At 45.0% G+C, this 8,327-nt stretch overlaps 1 protein-coding gene across 2 annotated transcripts in view; it reads right to left on the bottom strand.

Annotated features, from left to right (window-relative positions):
• Window positions 1-7,564: 7,564 nt before the first annotated feature.
• Window positions 7,565-8,327, bottom strand: part of Mycl (MYCL proto-oncogene, bHLH transcription factor) — a 43,147-nt gene continuing 42,384 nt past the window's right edge. Inside the window, exon 3 of one of the 2 annotated variants that reach the window (XM_027399171.2) lies at window positions 7,565-8,327. This exon is cut by the window's right edge and continues 1,854 nt beyond it. The gene's annotated coding sequence lies outside the window, so the exon portion shown is untranslated. The other variant, XM_035439649.1, reaches the window with a different exon arrangement.

Here is an 8,327-nt window from a genome sequence, read left to right on the forward strand (position 1 = left end):
AGTATGTTAGAAACATAGTAATTAGGTTCTAGGGGTTGGAGAGATGGCTCAGGGGTTAAGAGCACTGGCTGCTCTTCCAGAGGACCTGGGTTCAATTTCCAGGACCCACATGGCAGCTCACAACCATCTGTAATTCCAGTTCCAGGGGATCCAACAGATGTATATGCATGCAGGCAAAACACCAATGCACACAAAAAATCATATAAAAATTTTAAAAACGAATCAGGTTCTAGGAACACTCAGGCTACTTAGAGGATAGTGATTCCTTCTAATCCTTCTGGAATACCAAGGATAGCCACCTAATTTTCACAGTGTGTATGTGTTTCCCTGGGGAAAGGTATATAATTAGGCTGGATCTCTCTGTACCATTCTCACCTTCTTAAAAAAAGAGAGGGGGGGAGAGAATAGTACACAGAGTGGGGTGGGCATGGGGAAATGGCAGAAAGAAGAGAAAGGGGTATAGGAGGGAAAGGGGGCAATCTAGATGATCTCATGAGTGTTCGGTGCAATGTCTCCAGTTCTCTTATAGTTTAGGTGTGTGTGTGTGTGTGTGTGCTGCCTGTGTACATATGTGTACTCAGGTGCACAAGAATGTGTGTGGAGGCCAGAGGTTGACATCAAGTGTCTTCCTTAGCTACTCTCAAACTTATATTTTGAGACGGTCTCTCATTGAACCTGAGGCTTACCAGGTTAGCTAGACTGGCTGGCCAGCAAGCCCCAGGAATCTGCCTGTCTCTGTTGGGATTGCAGGAGCATGCCATCATGCTTAGCTATTTAAGTGGGTGCTGGGAATCTGAACTCAGGTCCTCATGCTTGCACAAGCAAACAATTTCCTGACAGAACCATCTCCCCAGCCCCCCCCCCCAATCGGTTTGTTTTTAATTTGGGGGGAAGGCAAAAGATGAAGACAATAGAGCAGAGGGGTCTTTATATCTTTGTGAGTTTCAAGCTTGTGTCTTCCATTGAAATTCTTTTAAATTTTGTAGTATGTTTTATTTTGTCATTGTGTGTGTATGCACTGCCATGGTGTGTGTGTGTGTGTGTGTGTGTGTGTGTGTGTGTGTGTGTCCAAGGGATGGAACTCAGGCCATCAGGTCAGGCAGCAAGCATCTTTACTGCCTGAACCACCTCACCACTGAGATCTTTTTTGGATTTTGGTTTGTCTTTTGAGACTCAGCTGGTCTCAAACTCATGGCAACCCTACTGCCTCATCCTTACATATGCTCAGTCAAACCTTTTCTAAGACTGTATTGCCAGCTTTCTGTTGGGAGCTTCACTTTGGATGACCACATCATCTCAGTCTTATTGTGCTCCAAACCACAATCAATCAGTTTTCAGTTTCTTTCCTTGACTTCCCTATCTCTCTCTCTCTCTCTCTCTCTCTCTCTCTCTCTCTCTCTCTCTCTCTCTGTGTGTGTGTGTGTGTGTGTGTGTGTGTGTGTGTGTCCATTGCTTAGGACAAAGCTGAGAACTTTGTGCATGCTAGGAAAATGATACAATTGAGCTGCATCCCCAGCTCTGACTTCCCTTTCAAAGAATTTCAAGAGGATGTTTGCTTCTGACTGGATCCTTTCAGAAACCTCCTGACTCTAATTTGTGAAAATGGGAGTACTTAGGTGGTAAATCAGACCAGATTGCTTCCCTCTACCTAGATCTGACACAGACTTCCCAATTTGTTCTCTTGAAGTTATTCCCTGATCACAGAACATCTTCATCTCCAAGTATAGTTAAATACACTACCTGTGCAAGGACTTTATTGACAAGATAACCACTGACACTCTCTTCTCTTTCAGAGTCTGCAGCCCTGGTCTGTGACCCTGTGACCCAGGCTCCTGAACAGTGTGGCTGGTTAGTTTTCTGTTAACTTGACATCTGAGAGGAAGGAACCTCAATTGAGAAAATGTTGCCATAAGATTGAGCTCTAGACAAGGCTGTAGAGCATTTTCTTAGTGATTGATGGGGGAGAGCCAGGCCACTGTGATTAGTATTACCCTGGCTGGTGGTCCTGGGTTCTATAAGAAAGCAGGCTGAGCAAGCCAGGATGAGCAAGCCAGTAAACAGCACCCTCCGTGGCTTCTGCATCAGCTCCTGCATCCAGGTTCCAGCCTGGTTTGAGTTCCTGTCCTGACTTCCCTCAATGGTCTGTGACTCATGATATGTAAAGCAAATAAACTCTTTCTATCCCAAGTTGCTTTTAGTACATAGCAGATGATATACCCCAAGCACTTGTACCAATGCTCTTCTAAGATTCATCTCAAGTCCACTAGCATGTTTTCATGTTAGTGTGTGCTGGCTATCTTATGTCAACTTGACACACAAGCTAGAGGTATCTGAAGGGAGAAAATACCTCTATAAGATCAGACTGTAAGGCATTTTCAAAGTTATTGATCGATGGGGTAGGGCTCAGTCCATTGTGGTGGTTCAATCCCTGGGCTGGTGGTTCTGAGTTCTATAAGAAAGCAGGCCAAGCAAGCCATGGGGAACAAGCCAGTAAGCAGCACTCCTTCATGGCTTCTGCATCAGCTCCTGCCCCCAGGCCCCTGCCCTGTTTGAGTTCTTCTCCTGTTCCTTCAGTGATGAACAGTAATGGGGAAGGGTAAGTCAAATAAACCCTTTCCTCCCCAACTTGTTTTTTGGTCATGTTGTGTTGTTGCAGCAACAGAAACCATAACTGGGACACAGGACAAAATCTGTACCCTACCCTGACCTTCTGTGACAGTCTTGGGGGTGAGAAACACAGAAGTTTGGGAACCATTTGCTTCAGCCAGGGCTGATAAGGCAGGCCTTCAATCCCAGCTTCTCAGGAGGCTAAGGCAGGGGAATGGCAAAAGACCTGCCCAAGCAACTTGGGTGGATCTTTAGATAAAAGCTTTAAATGAGCACCAGGCACGGTTGAGCACCCACCTGTAACCCTAGCACATTGGGAGGCTGATGCAGGAGGATTATTGCAACTTCTGGGCCAATTTGGTCTAATAGTAAATTCTAGGCTAGCCCAGGCCACTGAACAAGATCTTGCCTCAGACAAATTAAGAGCCTAGAAAGAATAACTGAAAGGGTCAGTTTGCTGTGCCTGTCTAAAGGCACCATAATGCCCTGGGAGGTATGATGGAGGGTTTAAATCAGACTTATAGACATACAACATCTGCCCACCATGGGCCCCAGATGCTGGGGCCAGTCAGAGTCTCCAGTCTTTGCTCTCACCCTTTTCGTCTTGCTCTCCCAAAGCCTTGGTGCTCCTTCTGTGGTGCTTCACCATCACATGAGTGCACCCATGTGGGCATTACAGTCTAAGAACTCATTCATGAAAATTTATGTCAGGGGTGGAGAGCATGTGTATGGGGGGCGGGGAAGTGGGCAGAGACATTTGAGAATGTGTAGAGGCCAGAGGTCAGTTCCGCTCAGACACCATCCACCTTTTTCTTTTGAGACAGGGTCTCTCTCTGGGACCTAGGGCTTGATAATAGGCTAGGCTGCCTAGCCACCTACCTGTCTCTATTGCCTCCCAAGATCTCTCATTTTACAAATTTCTTCTGTCCATCACCTTTCAAGTATGACTAATCTGTTGTCTAACTGTGGCTTGTTAAATTTTTTTTTATGTATATGGATGTTTTGCTTGAATGTAGTCTGAGCACCATGTGCATGCATGCCTGATGCCTTTGGAGGCCAGGAGATCTCCCGGGAGTGGAGTTACTGACAGTTGTGAGCTGCCATGTGGGTGCTGGGAATGCAACCCAGGTCCTCTGGAAAAGCAGCCAGTGCTCTTAACTTCTTGAGTTTTCATTCCAGCCCATTAAATTGGCTTGTTAATGTGTTTTCAGTAATACCAATCATTTACTGAATAGCTACCGTTGTTCACAATAAACCGATTAGGAAGGTGCTATTATTTTTACCTTTTTAAAAAATTTAATAGATGGGGAAATTGGAGCCAGGCAAATACAGCTAGAAAAATGCAGACCCAACCGTTGGGTCTGAGTGACCCCTTAACTATGTTTTCCTCAAGTTTAAAGGCAATCCAGTATTTGCCAGGCTCCTAGTAGACCCCTGGCTCTGAGCCTAATCGTTTAATAGCACACCTGATTAGAGACTTTAGGAACATATTTACATTTCCTTGCCAAGAGAATGGTAACATTAATATAGTTGATCCTTTTGGCAGAGTAGTTCTAAATAAACAGTCATTAACAAAAGGCCGCCCACTGAGTTTGCAGTAGCAATGTCCACAGGTAAAGGAACGTTAAACTGACACATTTAGATACTTTGCTCTTCCCTGGCTAGTCACTCAATCATCAACGACCTCTGGCTATCTTATCTGTAGATAGAAACACCTCCAGCACGCCTGTCACCTTTCATGATCATAACGCACACCCTGATCCCTTTCCTCCTCTAAAGCGAACATTCTGGAACACCCAGATCTCAGGCGCACCTTTGACCACTTCAGATCAAATAAGATAGTCTAAGGTGTCTCTGTTCCCCTGTAACAGCCAACTGAGGCAGGAGTTATGCATGCGTGGCATGTGCCTGTTTACTATGCTGAGTGTAACTTTTCCATGACCCCTCTTGATGTGTGCATGCCAAGATGGGTGTGCAGTCCTTCAGGTACACCTTTCAGAGGCAAACCTAATTTGTAGGAACTGCTCTCTGAAATCCAGGAATAAACTCTGAGTTATTCTCAGACAAAGACGAGGTAGGAGTTTGCAGAAATGAGCTAGGAAGGAGCTTAAAATACTTCACATTCCAGATTCTCCCCCACCCCATAGCTTTATTCCGCCCCTTTCTCAGTCTGACTCAGGAGCTGAAACTTAGTTTAGATAATTTACTGCCTCGGAATTGTCCAGTTTGCTCTTCTGTGAAATGGGGCCACCACTGCCCCCTGCTCTCTAGGTTACTGTAAAGATCTGCAAAGAAGGCATTGTTGCCTTTCCCCTGGGTTCTTATCAGTCTAGGAATGCCCAGGGATTCTCTCAAGGTGTGTGTGTGTGGGGGGGGGGGTGTCATCGTGCAACTCAGTCTCTTGACAAATGACCTCAGAAGAGCATATACCTGGAATCTACCCTGGGTTCCATTCCTAACACCATCAAATACACCAAAACAAATAAAGAAGCAATTAGGAGTTTTAGGAAACTCCATCTTTGCTAGGTATGAGGGCATATGCCTGTAACCCCAGCATTCTAGAGGTGGAGGCAGGGAGGTCAAGAGTTCAGGGTCATTCTTGACTACATAGTGAATTCAAGACCAGCCTGAGCGACATGAGATCCTATCACAAAATAACAACAACAATAACAAAAAGACAAGAAGGAAAAAAGAAAAGCAAGGAACATGTTCCAGTAATCCTAGTCTGTCTCATAATCCATCCCAACGCTTAGAGAGACAGATGGCTCAGCGGTTAAGATGCTGGGTACTCTTTTTCCAGAGGACCCGTATTCAGTTCCCAGCACCACATGGTTGCTCACAACTGTCTGTGACTCCAGTTCAAGGCCCTCTTCTGGCCTTTGTGGGCACAGACCTGCATGTGGTGCAGACATACATGCATGCAAATACCCATACACACAAAATAAGGAATAATAAATAAACCTTTAAAAATTGAAAAGAAAGGCTTTCTGAAATATCTTCTTAGGTTCTAGGTGTGTGACAGAGGGACAATTGGCCCATAGAGAGGCAGTCAGATGGTAAGTTCACTTGACAAGAGATCAGTTTTGCACACTGGATTTTACTGTATAACTTTGGGCAAGAAAACACTGGCCCCAGTTCAGTAAGGCAGCTATTGCTGCCATTGCTTACTTACCTTGGAGACTTGAGGATCTAGGAGCTTTTCTGTTCATTTTTGATGCTGCCTGAGATTGAACTCAGGGTTTTGCACATTCCAGGCAGACACTTTACTACTGAACTATGTCCCAAGCCCCAAGAGAAGCTTTCGAGAAGCTGCTTGACCCGATTCTGGCTCCACAGGCACCCAGGCATCAGGCAGACAATAATGCCCCAACTGTAAGATAGGATTAGTACAGACCCAAGCAGCCTCCTTCTCTCACCATGATGTCCATGGCATTTTGAAAAGCAACTGTTTTCTTTTCCCAGAGGGCATCTTTGGCGTAAAATTATCCAACCCAGTCCACAGATGCTGCAGTGTGGCAGGCTCATGATGGAACATTTGTTGCACTTCCTCCTAGAAAGGGCCAGGCACAGTGGCCCCAGAGGCAGTTCCAAGAAGCAACTTGGAATTCCTGATGACTTCTCAGCACATATCATTTTAATCAAACAAGATGATCATAATCATGTAATAGTAAAGATCTCTGGCTCTAGGGATAGGCTGAACTCTCAAATCCTAAAGTACACACTCCTTTACTAGCTGGCTGATTATGCTTAGCTGTTTCCTTGTAGTACCTCATCATCTTCATATGTAGCCCTGGCAAAATGGGGCTGGCTTAATACACTGTGAGGCAATGAGCAGTGCCTCAGGAGGAAGTGCCATTGACAAATTCTCTGGCCATTCGTTTATATCAAATAAATGGGAGAACTCTGGAGAGCCTTAATTTTCCTTTCATTAACTGAATGTGAGAAAAACAAAAACAAAAAATCATTACACCAGGAATTCTCAGAGAATTGTTTTAAAAACCATCCTACAGCCAGGTGGTGGTGGTGCACACCTTTGATCCCAGCACTCAGGAGGCAGAGGCAGGCAGATCTCTGTGAGTTTGAGGCCAGCCTGGTCTACAGAGCCCAGGACAGCCAGGGCTACATAGAGAAAGCCTGTTTCTAGAAAGATAGATAGATAGATAGATAGATAGATAGATAGATAGATAGATAAAACCATCCTACCAATGGTCTTAAGAGGCTGGGTATGGTATCACAACCCTTTAGTACCAGTACCTGGGAGGCAGAGGCAGGTAGACTCTGAGTTCAAGGCCAGCCTGGTCTACATAGGTTACCAGGCCTATATAATAAGACTTGGTCTCAAAAGACCAAAATACAAGCTGGGCATGGTGGCTCATGCTTTTAATCTCAACACGTGGTAGGAAGAGGCAGGCAGATATCTGAGAATTCCAGGCCAATCTGGTCTAGATAGTGAGTTCCAGGACTTCTAGGATCATGTAGAGAGACAGACCCTATCTCAGAATAAAATAAAATGATAACCCTCACACACACAAAAGATGAAAACTAAATAAAACAAGAACAACTCCCATACTAAAGACTAAAGATGTATAACGTAGAAAGCAGTTCAAAATCTACAACTTCACTTGAAACCTGCAAAAAACCCAGTGAAATATTTCCACGCATTTCACAGATAAGGCATCACAAATTCAGAAAGGCCACAGAAGTGGCAGAGCTGGGATTTCAAGCCTTCTAGTACAATTCAGCACTCTGCAATTCACAAGAGAATTTTGTTTTCACTGAGCCCTGAGCCAACAGGACATTGTTTAGACATGTCTGGAAGGGCATTCAGGGACCTAGAGTGGAATGACCAGGTTAGCAACATGGTAGAAAAACGCAGACACCCAGATTGCTTGTGGCTACTCTGAAATAGTTTCCTCTGGTTCAGGAGGACTCAGATGGCATATGCTACCCCCACTCCGACATTTTTGAGAAATCTTTTATTAGAAGATGTCCCAGAAGGCAACAGTTTTAAATCAAGCAATTAATGATTACAACTAAATACAAAATTTCAGGTAAACTTGCCTTTCAAAATAAACCAGACCCTTGCAACAGGAGGTTTTTTGTTTGTTTGTTTGTTTTTCTTGTACAAAAACAGTTAACACCACTTTGCAAAAAGCATACAAAAATACAGTATAAAAAAAAAAAAGACTCCCGCAACACATAACCCAACAGCAGCTTATAAAACACAAGTCGTTCAGATGAGTCTTCAGTAGCCTGTTCCCCAGTTGTCCACCCAACATAGTCCCAGGAGGCCCTTGGTGCCTGAAAGTCCTGCCCCAGCAGGCAGAACAGCTACTTCCAACGCTTCCTCTAGGACTCTCTGAGGCTAGGAAGCAAGGTGAGGCCATCATGGTTGGCAAATTTGAAGAGCCACAGGTAGCAGTTACTATCTGTCTGTTCTCCACACTGTTCCCCTGCTTCCAAACCCAGGGCCAGCAGGAAGGAATCTGCCTTCCTGGGCAAAGTTCTGAGAAGGTTGACTCTTCTTTCAGGCAAAGCTTAGGATTGCCTGAGGATGCCCACGGGACTGCTGCTAGCTTGGGTGACTTTTCCTATTGAGGACCGTACCTAGATTCCATATGGTGCTGCAGAACACAGCTGGAGCAAAACCTATGGTAGTTGGCTGAACAGTGCTCCTAGAGGCACCTTAACAACCCACGGGGAAGTGAGTGTACCTTCTG

The sequence above is a fragment of the Cricetulus griseus genome, chromosome 2 (genome assembly GCF_003668045.3).
Source record: "Cricetulus griseus strain 17A/GY chromosome 2, alternate assembly CriGri-PICRH-1.0, whole genome shotgun sequence".
Classification (NCBI taxonomy): Eukaryota; Metazoa; Chordata; class Mammalia; order Rodentia; family Cricetidae; genus Cricetulus; species Cricetulus griseus.